The sequence below is a fragment of the Scyliorhinus canicula genome, chromosome 8, assembly GCF_902713615.1.
Source record: "Scyliorhinus canicula chromosome 8, sScyCan1.1, whole genome shotgun sequence".
In the NCBI taxonomy this organism is placed as follows: Eukaryota; Metazoa; Chordata; class Chondrichthyes; order Carcharhiniformes; family Scyliorhinidae; genus Scyliorhinus; species Scyliorhinus canicula.
This window is the reverse complement of record NC_052153.1, coordinates 137137335-137158672: the sequence shown is the minus strand read 5'-3', so window position 1 is coordinate 137158672 and position 21338 is coordinate 137137335.

Here is a 21338-nt window from a genome sequence, read left to right as displayed (position 1 = left end):
GCAGCTCATTGGCGGTCATTTGTCTTCTTCCTACAATGGGTGGTTGTCCTCCTTATCATGATGGCCACACTGACAGCTGCTGCCACTACCTCCCAGGCGGCATTGTTAACCCTGCTGCTGGTCCGCCAAACTCCTCGGGGGAACAGGGTGGCCCACGACTTATCCACAATGTCGAGAAGCCTGGCCAGGTCGGCATCCCCAAAGTGAGGAGCAGGTCTGCCTGCTGCCATGCCTGTGTGTTGACTAGAAGTGAGTGGTGAGGGAGCGTTTAAAAGCAGCTCCCCCTTATTTGCAGCAAGCTGCTGGGGCACAAATCAGACGGTGAGGAAGCCAGTAATGGCGAGTATCAAATGTCGGCTCATTTTTGGGACTAAATGCCACTGAATAGGGGTCATGATCTCGCCAACACGGCTGTCGCGAAACACCCCGCTAAATGCACCCAAAACTGGACTTTGAATTTTTTCCGTTGAATCGCACCCTGTAACTGTCAACCTGAATAATCCAATTATTTCCTCACAGGCCTTCCACCTTCCAGACCACATAAACTTTAGCTCATCTAAAACTTGTATCCTAATTCATTCCAAGCCCATTCACCGATCCCATTCACCAATCACCTCCGAGCTCACTGGCTTACATTGACTCCTAGTTTGGCCATGATAGAATGCTGGAGCAGACCCAAAGGCACAAATGGCCTCATTCTTCTCCTATTCCTTAGGAACTTATGAACTTATGAACAGCTCAGTTGTAACATTTCCAGCTTTGTTTTCAAATCATCCCATGGCCTTGTCTCTCCCTAATTTACTGACATCCTCCATTTCTACAATCCTTTAAGATATTTCCAATTCTGGTCTCTTAATTGCTCATTCTTGGTTTTAATTGCTCCACCACTGGCAGTCATGCCCTCAGCTGCCTAGGCTCTGGAATTCCTTTCCTAAATCTTTCCACCTTTAAAACGCTCCTTGAAATTCACCTCTTTGACATAGCTATTGGGCTGGATTCTCCGCATCCCAACGCCGAAATTGCGTCCGGCGCTTGGGCAGAGAATACATTTCCGCCCCTGGAATCAGGACCGGCACCGGTTCCTCGATTCTCCGGTCACTGAAAAGCAGCGTACTCAGGGAGTATGCTGCGTCACCTACCACCTAACCTGCGGTCATTGCTGGAGGCCCGCCCCGCTATTCTCCGCCCCCGATCGGCCAAAGTTCCAACGGTGTGGATCGAATGTGATACTGCCGTTCGGGATGCTCACGTGGCGGCTGTGGGCTCAGTTCGGGCGCACGGCCGATCGGGGGCACTGTTTAGGAGGTCCAGCTCCGTGGTCTGAGTCCGCCTGGAGCAAGGCGCGGCTGCTGGAGGCCACCGCTGTGCGCATGCGTGGACTCTGACCCAGGTGATACGGGGACCCGTATCTGCAGCTAAAGCTGCTAGATTCACGACGGGTCCCTGCTAGCCCCCTGCAAGGCTATGAATATGTGGCCTTTTCATGCCAGTTTTTCTGGCGTAAAAGGCCACAGCTTTTACGACGGCATACGGACATAGACCCTGAAACAGAGAATCCAGCCCATTGTCTGTCCTGGTATCTCTTTATATGGCTCAGTGTCAAATTTTGTACTCCTGCGAAGGGTTTTGGAACATTTTACCACATTAAAGGCTGTCGCTGTTCATTTTGTTGAACAGATTTCCACAAATCTTTGCTTTCTGTGAAGTTCTATGAAAACCTACAAGAGACCGAATAATTAGTACCGATTACTGGGACTGTTTTTCATGTTTACGAAGAACATAACATTTAACTAAATGTGCTTTGTCTGAAGTGCAACATATATATGGCTACTAATACCAGTTTGGCAGAATGTGTTCTATCATTATCAGTTGAAACTATATATACAGGAAGTTCTGTTTGTAATCACTGATTTTGTTACTGTACTTTAGCATCTTTACGTCAGCAGTTTTCAAACATTTTTATGGCGGGGCCAGCGGGGTTATCCTGTAAATTTTGATGACTCCTGGAAACCCTCTTGTACAAATCTTTGATACAGTCGCTAAGGCTGGAATTTTCTAGCACCCGCTCCTCCCCCACGGCGGGTTCCCTCGCGGGAGGGCCTGCCATCTATTGAAATCTCCGTTCACGTTCGTGGGACCGGAAGATCTCATCAACTTGAGGGGCTAGAAAATTTGGCCCAAGGGTCTTAGGGACTGCTGTCTCAGTCTCAACATTCATCCAAGTGAGTAAGAAGGCCCCAGCAGCTTTAGGCAATTGTTTTTTTTAATGGTGGCTGCAGAAACAGATCCGGCCAGCATCTGGGACCAGTTGGAGAAACATTGGGCTTCCCACATTGAGGGATCAGTTGAAATCTGTTACAATAAGTGCACCCCAGGGAGAGCCCCTGTTCCCACAAAATAACTCAGTCTGCAGTGCCAATTTTGGCTCAATGATCACACCCTTACCGCTGTGTCGGAACATTGTGGTTTCAAGTCTCACTCCAGAGAAATGAGCATATAATTTAGGCCTGCATTTCAGGGCAAAACTAAGGAAGGTTTGCACTGACAAACAGTGCCATCTTTTGGTTGGAACATTAATCTAAGGCCCTGCTTACCCAGGTTTTGCGATAAAAAAGATCCCACAGCAGTGTACAAAAAAGGGGTCCTTGAAGAGTTCTTGCCAATATTTATCCCTCAATCAACATCATTAATACAGCTAGTTGGTTATGGTCTTATTACTGTTGATGTGTCCAACAGTTCAATGTGATGCATGTCCATATGAGTGGAGGGAGGTAATATGTTTTCCACTTTTGTGCGCTACTATGCTTCTCATTTTCAATCTGCACTACTGGTTAGCACAATGTGAAATAGAGGCCCAAATGTGTAAGCGTCTCCCTGCCTCTCTATCATCAAGTGCACAGCTGTGCCTCCCCATGGTTACACACGGAAACTGGTCCCTCACAGCCTCAGGCTAAAGCTTATGGAGGAATGCAAAGAAGGTTTGAGCCCCATATTTGGACCCCATGAAGTATGCAGGCCCACCAGCCTATGCCATGCGCTGGAACTCATGAACCAATCAGGCAGCTATCGGCGAGTAGCTTAACTGCCTTGTGGATTACCGCAAGAGGGTTGAAGACTAAAAGGAGTAAACCCTGACAAAACATCTCAAATGGAACCCAAAGGCAGACTGATGTCCAAATATTTCATTATTCTGGCAACTCCTGCAACCAAGCCAATGCCAAACATCATGCTTTGCACTCCTTTTGACTCAACCAGGGAGGCCGAGAGGAGGACCCTGACGTTTGAGCAGTCCAGAACCTCCACTAATTTTGTCCAGCTTTGCACCCTGGAGAGGACAATCCAATTTCAGACTTTTCAGACATATCTTCGGAATCTCTTTGAAACACAGGATCGCCAACACAGATGTTTCGGAGCTTGCAAATTCCACCAGCATACACGCATTGCTAAGCCAACAATGTCTGCACTGGCTTTGCCGCATCCATCAGATGGACGACAGCAGTATATCCAAAGATCTTCTGTTCGGCAAACTTGCCATTGGGTCACCACCTCTGGATGCTCACACCTCCTCCACAAGGACACCTGCAAGCAAGATATGAAGATGTTGAACATTGACACTAAAAAATTGTGAGACAGTCTCTGATGGATATGATCCGTGAGGGCTGACTGTTTGGAAAGACAGGAGAAAAGGCTGGCAGAAATGAAGAGCTCAGCTGGCCAAGATGAATGCCCAGAGAAAACAGAGGTCAGCAAATTGTACACCTTCTCAACACACTGAGACCCTCTGCAGCAAATGCAACAGAGACTGTCATGCCAGAATGGGACTCCTGAGCCATACGAGGTGATGCTTAAAACAGTTACCTCACCATGGTGCAAACCATTGTCTTACAAGGTGTAAGGCTGCTACAATGCCTTAAGGTATTTCCAATTCTGGTCTCTTAATTGCTCAGTCTTGGTTTTAATTGCTCCACCACTGGCAGTCATGCCTTCAGCTACCTGGGCTCTGAAATTTCCTTCCTAAATCTTTCCACCTTTAAAACGCTCCTTGAAATTCAACTCTTTGACATAGCTATTGGGCTGGATTCTTGGTACGTGTAAATTACCCTGAATAACAACAGTGATTATATCTCATAAACCAATGTCTATAAGCATTTTAAGATATCATGAGTCGTGAAAGGCGCTATAGAAATGAAAGTTCTTGTTTTCATGGCCATCAGTCAGCTGAAGGGTGGGTCATAGAGCTTGGTAGAAGTAGGTGGATTAAGTAAATGCCAGCAACACTGTGAAGGGGCTAATAGCGCAAACAGTTCACTTACCTCATTGTTGTAATATGCCTTTAAGGATAGCAGCATGACATCACGAGAAGGGAAATGTGTCATGCGATCCAGTCTTAGTTTCACTTTTGTCTGTGAGCAGAGAACAGCTCTGGTGCTGATGGCTTCAAGCATTGTACCTATGTTTGAATGTTCCCACGTGCCTCTTCTAAATAAATGAACCTGCAACGTGTTCATACAATCCCTTATGAGGGCTTCATGCTTATCTCGTGAGACCAACATGACACTCATTAAAAGTGGGCTAGGGACCACACTGTCATCTTCATATTCATATACTGTACAGATCATTATAATAATGAACTGTTCCTTCATACTCAAGCATTCTTTCATTCAGTCTCCTGATTACCATGAAATATGTAAAGGGCGCCCATTGCCCAAGCAGCAAATGTTTGTAATGGATTTGTGATTTTTTTTTTCTCTAATGCTCCAACAACTAGAAGACACGCAGAGTTAACGACAGGAAAATTGGCCCCTGTGCCAGTTATTAAAAGAAAACAGTGCCTGGAATTTCCACAGAGGTTCTCCAGCAGGCGATCAGCGGAACTAAATGGAATAAACAACTAAAACCACGAAAGGACTGAAGCCAGCTGTTTACACCAGTTCTCCAAGGTTCTTTAGCTGAAGCTAGGGTGGGAAATGAGAGAAATGCTGGAGAAAATCTCCAATCTCATTTCCTACACAATGTAACACAAATCTGAGGCATATCATGTGGAAAATAGTTGTTGTTGTGCTTTTGCATTAAAAGATGTGGCAATGCAAGAATGAGGCAGCAGAATAATTATTAAACTACTGAGCCTCTTGATCATGAACTTTTGGCTCTGCTTAGAATTCTGATACAAACATGATATGCTGGCCCTGAAAGTCTCCTGTTACAAAAAGTTCCTCTTATCACACAGAATCAATAAACACAACAGAAAAATAATTGTGGAGGAGGGTTGTGAGTTCAGAGCGCTTTCTGGCTACTCAATGTGAAGGTTACAGTTGATACGTTTATTCAAGCAAACTTTGTGACACACAAATTAATAGCCATGGAAGTTTTCCTTTCTTCATTTTTTTTCTCCTTCTTTCTTATACTCACTTCCTCAAATTTAGTCCTTCATATTCTTTCATCTGGACGCCACCAATGCTGATTTAGCCTTGGGAAATAATGTTGGAATTAACAAAATCAGTTCTTCCACCATCTCTAAATAATGACGAATGACAGGATATTGGATCCAACTTATATTTCCAAGTCAAGTCCAACATCCACTATTTAGTCATTTTGACGAACAGAACTTGAGTGTAGCTGATAAAAGACATGTGTTGTCAAAGCTTTTCATCTAGCACTCATCAGGACAATTAGCAAGGATACCAAATCTAAAGGGAACAACAATGGTTGGTAACTGGACACTGATTGGGAGATGCATTGCAATGGGGAATGCACCAGTCATCTGTCAAGCTTTGTTTAAATTCAGACAGGTTGACTGATTGGTAAAGACATTGCCCTAGGAAATGAACCAAACAATGGCTGCCACCTATTTTGTTTAGTTATAACAGGCGCAATGTGTGCACATGTTTTTTCTGTTTGAAAATAACAGGAACCTGTGTAATAATATCTGTAGTTTTGAAATAGTTGTCAGCTTAATTCTTAGCACACTCAATGTTGTTAACGAATCACATCTAATGTTGGACAGTGTGCTTTAAGTTTTGCAAGGATGAGTTGGTTGGGTATGGTTGGCATCTTTCCTGATGCAAACAGCTGAAGGTCAATGCTGTTTGAACCGATCTACTAGTCTTCGGAATGTACAGCCTACATACCGCATATTACAAACCCGGACCAGATCCCAAATTTGCTAGGGTACCAGAGAGAAATCCCAACATTTATTTTAATTTGTAAAGCTGTGAGGAAAGGATATTTTGTTCCAGGAGTGAATCTGCGCAAAAATAGGGATCTGGTATATTAAAACAAACTTTATTATTAACACAGTATTAAACTACCTTTAACATCACTAAAAAATAGCTTAAATTACCGTTTAAACAATGCTTAACAATAAAACAAAACACTTTAACTCCAAACTGCTACCTTCTTTGCCTTGAATCAAGCAAAAGTCATCACAGGTCAAAATCCTCTTTTAAATAATGTTACCAAATACAGGTTTATTTGCCTAACTTTCAATAGAAAGATGTTTTGAAAGACTGTTTGATGAGAGAGATCCTGTCAGGAAACATCCTGCAGATTCTTATCTGAGTCAGACTGCTGCTTCACCTAACAGCCTTTTGCAGAATATGTTGTCACAACTACCAGAGCGCTCACTCCAGATTGACTGGCACAGACCTGGCCCCTCCCATTACTACATCATCGTAATTCTACTCAAATCGACTTAGCTAATTACTTAAGTTTAAACACCATGGGTTGGATTTTCCATAGCCCAATGCCGAAATCGTGATCGGTGATCGGGCGGAGAATGGATTCTGACGCTAGAATCGGGGACGGTGCCGGTTTGACGCCGGTCCGTCATGATCCACTCCCTCCAAACCGGCGACATCGTGATGCGTGGCACGCGGCATTTCAATGCCGTTGGCGCATCATTGGCCAGCCCACTTGCGATGCTCCACCCCCGATGGGCTGAGTTCCCGACGGCGCAGACCACGTGTCCAGCGCCACCACATTTGGCCGGGATCCGTGCCGCTGGATGGGGGGGGGCTTCTGCTAGGGCTGGGGGACTCGTGCCAGGTGGCCAGGGGGTAGGTTGTGGGGACGTGGTTGGCGGGTTGGGATCGTACATGTTTTACGGCACGACCGGTGCAAGTCTTCCTCCATGCGAATACGCAGCCCAGGACCCTGCCATTCTCCGGACGTTTTCGGTGCGATCAACGGGAGTTTCACTCAGTGCCGGTTCTAACCCCTCATGAGTGCCAGAATCGGTGAGGGTATCCCACCGATTTTTCTGTCATGAAAGTCCACACATGATCCGCTGGCGTCAACACCCAGAGTCAAAAACGGAGAATCCAGCCCCATATCTCTAATTATCTACTCCCCAGAAATCATAACAAAATCCATTAAATCTCTCCTTTTAAACATAAGCATGGTTAGAAATAATAAGGGCTCATTTTTATGACATCTTAATTGTACACTCTGCTGTCACAGTGTCTGTCTTTCTTTTCAACCAGGATTATTTTTAAATATTACTGCAGCAGATATATACACACCCAACCCAGGCATTTATAACCATACTGCATCGGATACCTATAATCCAATATATATAAACCAATTCCTTACTTTCATCACATTCACATCACATTGTCACTGAAATTTGAATACCACATTACTCATTTGCAATATAGGCAGAACATTGTTTTGGCTTGGTGGCAGCATCCTGTTAGTGGTGAACACCACTTGTGGTACTACCACATAATACTTCGTTGTAACTTTTACAACACAATAGTGAGGTCCACAGGTCAAATTCCTGATACTGATATCTGAGGCTATCACCTCCTATTTCCTTGTATGCTTGTCTGGTGGTCCTCCTGGCAGACTCAGGAAAGAGGACATCTCTCCTCCTTTCACCTTGTGCACTAAAACCTCCAGTGCTGAATCTGGAATCCTGGAAGTCCTCCCTGATTCTCCATTGCTCTGATCTTCCAGCTGAGGAGGTTTCCCTCTTCCATTTCCAGCAGCTGCTACAGCTAGAATACACCTTCCTTTTAAGAGGTACAGGTTGGTATTAAGAAGTGCAGGCTGGATTTAGTTGATAATAGCCTAACATGAATCAGGGCCCCCTGTTAAGCCACTGAGGAACTCATTACGTGCTGGACCCTATGTCATAATTGCATAGATGAGTAAGTTGAAGGTAGTTTGAATGCTGCCTATGTCACTTGCATTGGCCATAAGGCAATTGTGCATTGCGATGCCTCTGCCTGCTAATGTGATGCGACCATCAATTCATGTGAAACAAGGAGTAGATGTAAACTGTGGCTTTAATTGACTAGAACAGTGCCTGCCTGCGACTGCTCTGCTACTGAGAGCCACCTACAGGGCTACTGCTCTTTATACCTCCCCTCAAGGGGTGGAGCCAGGTGCAGAGCCCACAAAGGCACCAACATGATACATTATAGGTAATATCTTACAATGGCCCATAGGTGGAGCCCTCATGGGCAACAGCGTGGTACAGTTACATACATGGTGGATGGTTAATGCAATACATTCACCACATAATGAGCCATACTCAATTTATAGTCCAATCTCTTTCAGTGATATAGTTGAGGGATAAATGTTGGCCAGAACACAAAGGCCAGGAATTGCCTCAGAGATGTTCAATTCCACCACCGTTTCGATGTTGGGAGCATGGCCGCTTTCAGTCGCACTTACAGAAAGTTTGTATGTAAGCAGAACAGGAGCAGACCCAAGGAAACTGCTGGGCAATGGAATCCCATGAGAGTGCAGATGGGGCCCAGCTTCAATATCTCATCTGAAAGACTACAGTTCTGACAGTGTTGCACTTTAATGTCAGCCTAGATGATGTGCTCAAGCAAAGGTGTGGACCTTGAACTCATAGTCTGCCTGCTCAGAGGCAAAAGTACTTTCATGGGATTAATGCTGGCATCTAAACCTAACACCATCATTGAGCAAACTGCATGGAGAAGTTATTTGCACAAACTGAAGATTAACTTCACAAAGTAAAAGTGCCAAGATTCTTGACACATCGATGAGTGTCCATTAGAACATTCTATGTGTGTAATATTATCGCATATCCTGTTGAAAGGATCTTCTGGCCAGGATACAAATATTGGGGTTAAACTCAGCAGCAATGTGCAAGGTAGTTTTTATGTCACCAGAGATGTATTATCATTCATATCAACCACAAACCAAAGACCTCTTGAATGCTAATCTCTGATTCGTGACAACTCTATCAAAAGCAGTTAAGAATTAGCAAGCATCCACTCAAAAGTGAAGATTCTTCTATTTCTCAAAATCAAGGGAAGTCTGCTAACTAGTTACATTTCCATGCTTTAGCTGGATTGTTCTTGTGTTTAGAGTGGTGGATTGGCAGATTGCAATCATGTGAAAATCAGGACCCCAAGGCAAAATCCCTTCCATACATAAATCAAAGGGATAGTGCTCTGTCAATACCCAAGTTGTCTGCAATGCCAAGCATGAAATCATGCAGGCAACTGCCAATTTCCTTGGCTCAGCTCATGATTCATTCACTTTAAGTCAGGCTAGATCGTCAAGGGCCTTTAAACAAGTTGACAGGGTGAATGGATGGTTCCTTGGGGATTGTGGCTGCAGCCTGAAGATGGGGATGTTGCCACTTCAACATAGCCCACAGACCCCATGTGAGTACAAATATAATGAGGCACATTGGTTAAGGCTTCCATGTTAAAATGGAACATGGCTGAGAGAGTATTTGGCAACCTAACACAAAGTGCCCTCCAGGATGTATCCCTGGAAGTTTGAACATTTTCAATGTGCTGTATTGTGCACAATCCAACTACTCAGAGGGACACTTGTATTGATATATTAAAAGAGAGGCATGAACCTTGACAATGGAAGCCTTTGAAACCCAGCACCTACAGACGAGTGATTGAAAAATCAAGGACTTGTCTCTACAATTTATTTAACATTTAAAACTCTACAAATGAGTTCCTAAATTTTGTGATGAAAGGTATTTCTGCTTCAGCTTCTGCTGAAAGCCACCTATCAACAAGGGACAATTCCGGCTAGGGTCTGGAGAGCAAAATAAAATCCCCAGGGCATGATTTATAAATCTTGAACCAGCAACAGAAAGTGCTAGTTTGTAGCACAATGCTATTCATGGGGCGCGATTCTTCGATCGTGGGACAGAGTGTCCGCGCCGCTGTGAACGACGTCGCGTTTCACAACGGCGCAAAATGGGCTCGGGCAGTACCGATTCTGGCCCCCACAGGGGGCCAGCACGGTGCTGGAGCGGTTCACGCTGCTCCAGCCTTACTTCCTGGTGCGCACTGGGGCTGGCGCCAACCCGCGCATGCACAGTGACGACGCGTCAACCCGCGCATGCGCAGTGGCGAAGCGTCAACCCGCGCATGCACAGCGGCGAAGCGTCAACCCGCGCATGCACAGTGGCAAAGCGTCAACCCGCGCATGCGCGGTGGTCTTACTGAACACTCCGGCCCCGATGCAACATGGTGCGGGGGCTCTGGGGCCGGACGGTCAACAAAGTAGGCCCGGGGAGGGGAGAGGCCGGCCCGCCGATTGGTGGGCCCCGATCGCAGGCCAGGCCCCATCGGAGCCCCCCCCCCCGGGATGGAGCCCCCCCCCACACAGGCCGCCCTCCCCCCCGACATTTCGCGCAGAGCTCCCGCCGGCAGCGACCAGGTGTGGACGGCGTTGGAGGGACTCTACTTTTTTCTGCGCGGCCGCTCGGCCCATCCCAGCTGGAGAATCGGCGTCCCAGCCTCGTACTGCAGCCCGCGACCGGTGCTGCGCCAAACGGCACAAATGGCGCCGATTCTATGCACCTCGAAGAATCGCTCGCCGGTGTAGGGGCGGCGTGGCGTGGTTGCGGCAATTCTCCGGCCCGGCGCGGAGCTCGGAGAATCACGCCCATGATATTTCTGTAGTGGAGCTTGAGGCGTATTTTCCATTTCTTGAGTCCGCAGAAGATTATGTTCTAAAAATGGTATTGTCAATGGGTTTCTAAGGATCCAATATAGCAAGGGATATGCATGTCATCTGCATATCATGCCAGACGTACGTATCTGACATAAGAACACAAGAACTAGGAGCAGGAGTAGGCCATCTGGCCCCTCGAGCCTGCTCCACCATTCAATGAGATCATGGCTGATCTTTTGTGGACTCAGCTCCACTTTCCGGCCCGAACACCATAACCCTTAATCCCTTTATTCTTCAAAAAACTATCTATCTTTACCTTAAAAACATTTAATGAAGGAGCCTCAACTGCTTCACTGGGCAAGGAATTCCATAGATTCACAACCCTTTGAGTGAAGAAGTTCCTCCTAAACTCAGTCCTAAATCTACCTCCCCTTATTTTGAGGCTATGTCCCCTAGTTCTGCTTTCACCCGCCAGTGGAAACAACCTGCCCGCATCTATCCTATCTATTCCCTTCATAATTTTATATGTTTCTATAAGATCCCCCCTCATCCTTCTAAATTCCAACGAGTGCAGTCCCAGTCTACTCAACCTCTCCTCATAATTCAACCCCTTCAGCTCTGGGATTAACGTAGTGAATCTCCTCTGCACACCCTCCAGTGCCAGTATGTCCTTTCTCAAGTAAGGAGACCAAAACTGAACACAATACTCGAGGTGTGGCCTCACTAACACCTTATACAATTGCAACATAACCGCCCTAGTCTTAAACTCCATCCCTCTAGCAATGAAGGACAAAATTCCATTTGCCTTCTTAATCACCTGTTGCACCTGTAAACCAACTTTCTGTGACTCATGCACTAGCACACCCAGGTCTCTCTGCACAGCAGCATGCTTTAATATTATATTGTTTAATATTTATCCCGTTTGCTGTTATTCCTACCAAAATGGATAACCTCACATTTGTCAACATTGTATTCCATCTGCCAGACCCTAGCCCATTCACTTAACCTATCCAAATCCCTCTGCAGACTTCCAGTATCCTCTGCACTTTTCGCTTTACCACTCATCTTAGTGTCATCTGCAAACTTGCACACATTGCCCTTGGTCCCCAACTCCAAATCATCTATGTAAATTGTGAACAATTTTGGGCCCAACACGGATCTCTGAGGGACACCACTAGCTACTGATTGCCAACCAGAGAAACACCCATTAATCCCCACTCTTTGCTTTCTATTCATTAACCAATCCTCTATCCATGCTACTACTTTACCCTTAATGCCATGCATCTTTAACTTATGCAGCAACCTTTTGTGTGGCACCTTGTCAAAGGCTTTCTGGAAATCCAGATATACCACATCCATTGGCTCCCCGTTATCTACTGCACTGGTAATGTCCTCAAAAAATTCCACTAAATTAGTTAGGCACGAACTGCCCTTTATGAACCCATGCTGCGTCTGCCCAATGGGACAATTTCTATCCAGATGCCTCGCTATTTCTTCCATGATAGATTCCAGCATCTTCCCTACTACCGAAGTTAAGCTCACTGGCCTATAATTTCCCGCTCTCTGCCTACCTCCTTTTTTAAACAGTGGTGTCACGTTTGCTAATTTCCAATCCACCGGGACCACCCCAGAGTCTAGTGAATTTTGGTAAATCATCACTAGTGCATCTGCAATTTCCCCAGCCATCTCCTTTAGCACTCTGGGGTGCATTCCATCAGGGCCAGGAGACTTGTCTACCTTTAGCCCCATTAGCTTGCCCATCACTACCTCCTTAGTGATAACAATCCTCTCAAGGTCCTCACCTGTCATAGCCTCATTTCTATCAGTCACTGGCATGTTATTTGTGTCTTCCACTGTGAAGACCGACCCAAAAAACCTGTTCAGTTCCTCAGCCATTTCCTCATCTCCCATTATTAAAACTCCCTTCTCATCCTCTAAAGGACCAATATTTACCTTAGGCACTCTTTTTTGTTTTATATATTTGTAAAACCCTTTACTGTCTGTTTTTATATTTTGAGCAAGTTTACTCTCATACTCTATCTTACTCTTCTTTATAGCTTTTTTAGTAGCTTTCTGTTGCCCCCTAAAGATTTCCCAGTCCTCTAGTCTCCCACCAATCTTTGCCACTTTATATGCTTATGGGATCGAGTTCCAACATTTATTTCTAAGACTCAAACAAGGGTTAAGACTTGTTTTGGGACCATTTTGTGCAATGGTCTGCACAAGCGATTGGATCACCATGTGTCATACGCTCCAGCAAATCATGAGACTAACTAGAAGCAAGATCACTGCACCATTGTATTAGGGAGGTTACTGGAGCCCAATTCCCCAGGATGAACATTTGTATTTCTTTCTCATGGATAGAATGAATCAGAAAGAGAGAGCAGTGGTTTCATGGTTTCGACATTTAAGGTTTCATGGGGTTCACGTTGACTTTAACTATGCATATCTTGTCTTGAGTGAATTTTGCTCCTTAAATGCCAAGCATGTTTGTTAACACAGGAAGCACATCACACAGGTCTGACCCCCACCCTCTAAAGTAGCTGTGTTGATCTGGGAATTGCTGGGAACAGTTGAAGTAATGTAACATTTTCGGCAAGGCTTCCCTCCTCTTCTTGAAATGGCACAGTAGCTTCAACATCGAAAATGATAGAATGATGTGGGTTATATTTTAACATAAGAAGGTCAAGCACTTAAACAGCTCTTGCATAGCTAATCCCAGCCCAGGTGACCTGCTCCAGGATTCAGGGATGCAGATCTGGCCAGACTCCTAGATGCAGTGGAGGACAAGAGGGATGTCCTGTTCTCTTTAGGGAACCAGAGGGTCAGCCACAGGGCAGCCAGTGAACACCTTGGAGGGGAGCTCCGAGGAAGACATGATCGAGGCATCACAGCTGTCATCCCGCCCTCCACCAGTGCAGATATGCGCACTCAGTGGGAAATTTTAGTGGTCAGGCATCTGGGGCACAATCTGGTGAGCACCACACAGCTGCTAATGTACATCCGGTGTAGGCAGGAACCCCCAGGTGAGACACCAGTCGGAGGTCTGCTGGATCCGGGGACCAAGCTGGGTCCCAGCCTGATGCCGAGGCTGTGAAAAAGGTATTCCCAGAGCTGATGGAGACAATTGGGAGCGGCCAGGACATTCAGAGGGAGATTACAGCGACACTCCAGCAGATCCATGGCCGATTGGAGGACTCCTAGAGGCTACGGGTGAATAAGATGTCACCGGCAATGCATGGCACCAAGGCCAACATTGCTAGGGGGGTGAGCGCAGTGGAGAGCTTGGTACACGACCTCGGCACCATTAGTGATGGTGTCCAAGGTGTTGTACAGTCGGTAACGGCCATGACTGAGGGTCTTGACAGAATGTCCGACTCGCTAGAGGATGTCACCCAGTTCCAGGCTGACCTCGATGAGGTTCTTTGGGACCTGACCCGCTCTCAGATGGGCATGGCCGAGGCGCTGCATAGCATGTCCTAGTTACTGAGGAGCATCGCCAAGGCGTCGACACAATGCTGCAGACCATGAGGAACCACCAGGGTTGGCAGAGCCAACTGATGCAGGGTCAGCCGGGGCTCAAAAAAGCTGCCCCTCCGTCTCATGGTGAACCTAGGACTCTATGGGCACCGAGCGGGAAGAGGGGGTGCTGAGTGCAAACCCGGACCCGTCCTATGGAGTGGGGATGGTGGCCACCAGCTACCCTAATTTCCACCCCTCTGATGAGGCCGCGTCACGCAGGTAGCAGCTGGAACAGTGCAGCATGGCTGTGCAAGTGCCACTGACAAGTGAGCAGGGGCCCTCCGGACCCAGAGGACGTCCACCAAGGGCATCGAAGACCACGGGACGTGGTAAGCATCTGGCTGTCTCCACCTCTGATGTGTGTCCTTGGGGCACACCTAGACGTAGAGGGAGAGCTAGGAAGGCAAAGCACATCGAGGATCACTGAGGTCACCGGTGGAAGGGGAGGGGGTGGGTGATAGGTAGGGGGCGAGGGGGTTGGGGAGAAAGGGGGAGGCACGATCGGATGAGTGGGGAATTGTTCCACACAATAAACACCCTGTGCACAAACTGTATGATGTCTCTGTCACTTTCTTCCGCAATGTGAACCGACCTCTAAACCCTTTGGCCCATCTCTCCAGGCATCCACATTCCCTGTGACACTCACCCACCTTCATCTGTGAACATGTCCGCGGAGCTGTGTTCCATCCCCCTAGCTGGTGTGTGTCTGGTGTTGCCTCCCGCAGTGTTCAGGCACAGTATCCAGGCACCACGGTCTGATTAGGATGCAAGGCAATTACTCCCACATGCTACATGGCACATGGGCACGCACTTGGGTTGTGTGAAATGCTCACTTAACCATGATTGCCAATTTCCTATTAGCAATAGCATTCATCCGCACGGCCAGACGCCATGCCAGTCTGTGGGGGTTATGGGTGGTCGGTGGGACAGATGGGTATGGACAGGGGTTGCCCCAGAATGGGTACACACAATCCAGGTGTTGGCATGGTGATGCCACACATGGTTGCCCCCCAGTTGCACCCTCCAGCGCCTCCCCACCTTCTTATGGTGGCCTACCCCTGTGGAGTGACCCTACCCCCTGACGACCACTGGGGTTGCAAGCCCAGTGACCCCAGGCTCTTTGCCTGCGAGCAAAGATGGCCACTCATCTCCTCAGGTCCCCAGAGAAGCCCTTGTGCCAGGTTCACGTTTTAAAAAGGAGAGTTCTAATCGGCACCAGCGTGACCACTTTCTGGGGAGGTCGATGAATGATGGGAGGCTGTAGGATATGGGGTGGCTCCCGTTAATTGTATGGAAATAGGGCTTAAGTGGTGATAATTGGTTTCTCGTCACGCTACGGCAAGAACCCAATTTCACCTATGGGAATGGGCCGGTAGCATCGCAAACTGTTTGTCCCCTGGTACGGTTCTCATTTTCGGCCTCTCCCACTATTTACCGGCCTCGTTTCGCTCAAGTGAGAGCGCAACGCCACCGGAGAATCACACACATAGAATCATAGACTCACTACAGTTTAGCAGGAGGCCATTCAGCCCATTGATTCTGCACCGACCCTCTGAAAGAGCACCCTAGCTAGGCCCATGCCCCCACTCTATCCCAGTAACCCCACCTAACTTTTGTACACTGAGGGACAATTGAGCATGGCCAATCCACCTAACCTGCCATCTTTTGACTATGGGAGGAAACTGGAGCACCCGGAGGAAACACACGCAGGCATGGGAGAACATACAAATTCCACACAGGCAGTGACCCAAGGCTTAAATTGAACCTGGAGCTATGAGGCAGAAGTGCTAACCACTGTGCCATCTTGCTGCCCTTGATAGCAGCAACAGTTGATGGGCAATAAATGCTGGTCCAGCCAGTGGTGCCCCTATCCTATGACTGAATAAAGAAAAAAACAGTATTCTTACCTTGATAACTCTGGTGAAGTTATTGAACCTTTTTTCCTCATTTACCCGGTTATAGTGTTGGTCCCAGTAGGGTAGAGCTGCTGGCTGTTGGAGTGCCAGGAGGCACCAACCTGCCTATGCTTATAGCATGCGATGTGACCAAACATTTCTTAAAGACAGTTTTCCCTGTTAAAGGGAAAGTACACTGAATTACAGGAGGCATCTGCTGAACACTGCAATTCTAAACAAGGCAAATGCAAGGCAAATGGCCTCCTTCTTCAGGGCCTGTTCCTGTGCTGTATTGTTCTTTGTTCTTTAGGGTTTTGGCCAAGGTTGGTATCATGAAAGGTACAGGCTTGGAGGGCCGTAGGGCCTGTTCCTGTGCTGTATTGTTATTTGTTCTTTGTTCTTTTTTCTCCTGCACTGTAGGGTGAAGAGGCACCCCTCTTTTGAAGAGGCAGTTATGAGGGAACACAAGTTCAAGGTCAGGGGCAGGGGTTTGGAGAGGATTTGAGGAAAAACATTTTTTTCCAGAGTGGTGATGCTCTGGAATGCGCTGCCTGGGAGGGTGGTCGAGGTGGGTTGCCTCACATCCTTTAAGAAGTACCTGATGAGCACTTGGCACGTCATAACATTCAAGGCTATGGGCCAAGTGCTGGCAAATGGGATTAGGTAGGCAGATCAGGTGTTTTTCATGTGTCAGTGCAGACTCGATAGGCTGAACAGCCTCTTCTGTGTTGTATTATTCTGTGATTCTGTAGGAATTCTATGGTTCTATGTTCCCCAAATGGGACCCCATATAAAGCCTGACATAAACTGAGGGTAACGGTGAAATGCTGACTTAGATTAATCAAAATGCTTATATTGCTCTTAAAGAGAAGTTGAATAGAAATTAATATACTACCTGGATTTATTTTGGTGTGGATCTTTTTTATTTTTGGGTAATTATCGTCAAAGCGTAAAATGGGCTTGAGCCCATAGTTGTCATGTCCCTCAATAAATTTTTCCATTAAAATGTGGAATGTATGCTCTCTGGAATTGGCATGAATTTAGTGAGTTTTCAGTTTTGTTGCAGTAAGTAACTCCTTGACAAAGGTCAAGTGTTTTATGTCCTGTTGTTAAATTGTTTAATTTGGTGTTCCATTTATTATACATTCACTCTATGAATGGCCTTCATTTTCCATTCGCAGTAAATTACTATGCAAAAAAGTGCTTATGCATTTTGCGATTTGGGCAGTAAACATGGGCCATTAATTTGGATTAACTGACCGAGTGGCCTTAATGACTGCAGACATGACAATCCGACTGCATATATTTTATAGAACAATATTAACTGACAAACACGATGTTGAGCATAAATCTTTAGTACGGCTTTTTTTTAAATGGTGCTGAGCAAAGTTCCCTATTTATAAAAGGAAGTTTACATAACACAGAAGCATTTTTCAAACAAAAACCTCTTTTTTACCTTATCAGAACAGTTGTTTTTCTGGCAGTCACATTTATTGCAAATCAACAAAGCCATTCTCAGCAGTAAATGACTGCAATGATTAAAAGCACTGTACTGACTCCATAACTCAGGATTATTTATTATCCCTGTCCTAGGTTGTGGCCTGCTACTTCCTCAGACTGCAGAATCCAGAAGGACCATCAAGTCTGTCTGACAACTTCCTCAGACAACTTTTCTGTATATGTTATCTATCTTTATGAATGTATACTTTCTAACACTTATTTGTTATATTCATAGTCACCTTTTAGTTGTTTTTCAGTATATTTAAAGGACTTATATTTTGCAATGAACATAAATAATACATGTTGATTTACACTAATCTCATTAAGAGGGAACTGTATCCCTCAGTCTTGTCATTTAATTTCATATGATATTTTTTTAAATGTCTGTGTGTCTACTGATGTCTGTCAGTCATCCCACATGTTATGTGCTATAAAATTATTGGTCAGATTAAGCTTGGTAGCAAATCTTTGGATAGAATTTTCATCATAAAATTAAAAGGTTTCACCTTAGGAACATACTTAATGGAAAATTGTACTTTATTGACAAGACAGTTGTTGTGATCACGTGAGAAGGGGTAGCATGGGTCCCATCATTTCTCATTAATAAGGTGGGATTCTCCAGCTGCGCATCACCCGGCGACCGGAGAATCCCACCCGAGATCAATGGAATTCTCCATTGTCTGCATCTCGCCCGTGGTGACCTAGCGATGGGCGGGGTGGAAGAATCCAACCCATAATTTCGCACACAATAGTATATATTTTTTAAATTATGCTGACCAATTCAGTGAGTGTTTAATTCTTTAAGTGCTTTGACTGCAAAAGACACACACAGGCAGGTTTTCTTGTCAGTTTTTGAAGAGAAAAGAGAGACCTATTTATTGCACTTAACACCTGATTTAAAGAAAAATAATAAAAACACTCCAACTCTTAACACACACATTGAAGGATTCACAAACATACAGACCAGTACATTAGAAAGTGGAAGAATGAGTTGAGTGCCTTAGACGTCCGATAAAAATCAGTCCAGCGCGGATCTTGAAGAATAATGTCTTGGATGGTTTCAGACAGAACCTGATGGTCCTTCTGGATTCTGGATCGAGACAATTTAAAGATGTTGACAGATGGATTAAATATTTTATTTTCGAGTCAGCAGCTGCTATGTTGATTCTTAAAATACTGCTTGTGGAATGTGTGTGTATAACAACAGGCAAGGGCAAACTTGCAGGATAGATGGAGAAAGAGATCCAGGAGGCAGGAGGATCCTTCATCTCCCGCATCACTTCATCTTCTGTTCTGTATGCTAGAGAAAAGCAGTATTTCAAACTCAAAAGAAGGTTAGTTGTCTCATCACATAATCGGCTCTCACGGACTGACCAGTTACCCAAATATGATCATAGCTAGTTGATTCCAGGTCTGTGATTTAGACATGATAGTATGATGGCTGGAAGTGTTTCCATCTAACCCAGGGTCCATTGTTCAAAACCATTGTGTTTAATAGCTTGTTCCACGCCCAGTTGATTAGAGGTGATTGTGTGTTTAGTGAATGGTTCAGGAGATGGGCCATTCACATTCCTCTCAGGTGATAGCCTCTGATGGGTTCTTCTAGATACCCTGGCTCCGATGGCTTTGTAATGTCCAGGATAGAGATATGCTAATGTTTGGCGGACCTCAGAAGCTACTGTTTCAGTCACTGGAATGCTGTTATTCAGTCTTTTAAAACTCAGTAAGAAGTTTTACAACACCAGGTTAAAGTCCAACAGGTTTGTTTCAAACACTAGCTTTCGGAGCACTGCTCCTTCCTCAGGTTCAGTTAAGTGGCTAGATTGGAGAAACTAGCATTGTTCTTCTCAGAGAAGAGAAGTTTGAGAGGAGATTTTATTGATATGTTTTAAATCATGAACGTTCTGTACAGAGTAGATAGGGAAAACTGTTCCTTTTTGTGGAAGGGTCGACAACTAAAGGACACCGATGACGGCAAAAGAACCAAAGATGACATGATAAATGCATTTGCCTGAAAGTGTGACCAAGGAGATTCAATCTTGGTTTTCAAAAGGAAATTAGACAATTTTTAAAATGCTGAGCTATGGGGAAAAAGCATGGGAATAGCACTCGCAAAATGGTTCTTACAGAGAGTCAGCACAGGGATGAAAGGTCAAATTGCCTCCTTTTGTGAAGTAATTTATCTATGGTTTGATATTCAGAGTTAGTATTCTGTTCTCCACTTACCATAATCCTCTGGAGTGAGGCACAAACCCAATTTCTCTTCAGAGATGAGAAAACTAGCTGCCCAATGGTCTCACCACACAACCATGTCATCCCACCCAGTAGTGAGAGGTTCCATTTTAGTCTCCTCTATCAATAACTACAGGTAAGCATCATGATGAGCTGGCAACTAGAGTCTTGATCCTTATGAAAGGACTCTGCAACAGCAATTTGGACAGCAAGCAGTGCGGAGAATGCCATCAACAATATTTGGAGACCTGAACACCTACATCCTTTCCAAACGTTTTAGTTCATTAAGCAGCTCTCTGGGTTCATTTTGATGTGGATGTTTTTATTTTGTGGTAATTGCAGCCACGCCATTAACATATGGATTTTTGAGCTACAGTTGCCTGATTTCTCAATAAATTCTTTCAATAAAATATGAAATATGCACTCCCAGAAATGTAGCCGAAGTCTTGGTGACCCAGCAATCTGGGTAGCAAGTTGTGCCATCAATAATATTTGGAGATTAAAATTTACAAGACTGTTGGAGGTAATGATGACAAGAAGTATTATATGTGGCACTGACTACCTAATTCCTCGGCCAGATGGGAGACACTGGAGGCAGTTACTTAATGATTAAACTGTATTCATTAAACTCTACATGCACCACAAAAAAATCCATACTCGATACTCAAACCCCTTAGAGTGACATTAAACGTACAAGCAAGTAAAAAACAAAAATTGGTAAGTTTAGAATTGCTGGTGAGATCTTTTTACCATGATATGTATCTTTAACAAAATTAGATTCGTTTTTCCAATATGATTAATTGATATTTAGTATAATCTGTTAAATGTTATGTACAATATAAAGTTAGATTTATAATAAGTGCCCAATTCATTTTTTTTCCAATTTATAGACAGAGACATAGAACAGTACAGCACAGAACAGGCCCTTCGGCCCTCGATGTTGTGCCGAGCAATGATCACCCCACTCAAGCCAACGTATCCACCCTATACCAGTAACCCCCCCCCCATTAACCTTATTTTTTAGGACACTAAGGGCAATTTAGCATGGCCAATCCACCTAACCCGCACATCTTTGGACTGTGGGAGGAAACCGGAGCACCCGGAGGAAAGCCACGCACACACGGGGAGGACGTGCAGACTCCGCACAGACAGTGACCCAGCCGGGAACTGAACCTGGGACCCTGGAGCTGTGAAGCATTTATGCTAACCACCATGCTACCGTGCTGCCCGTAAAGGGATTAGCATGGCCAATCTACTAACCCTGCACATCTTTGGGTTGTGGGA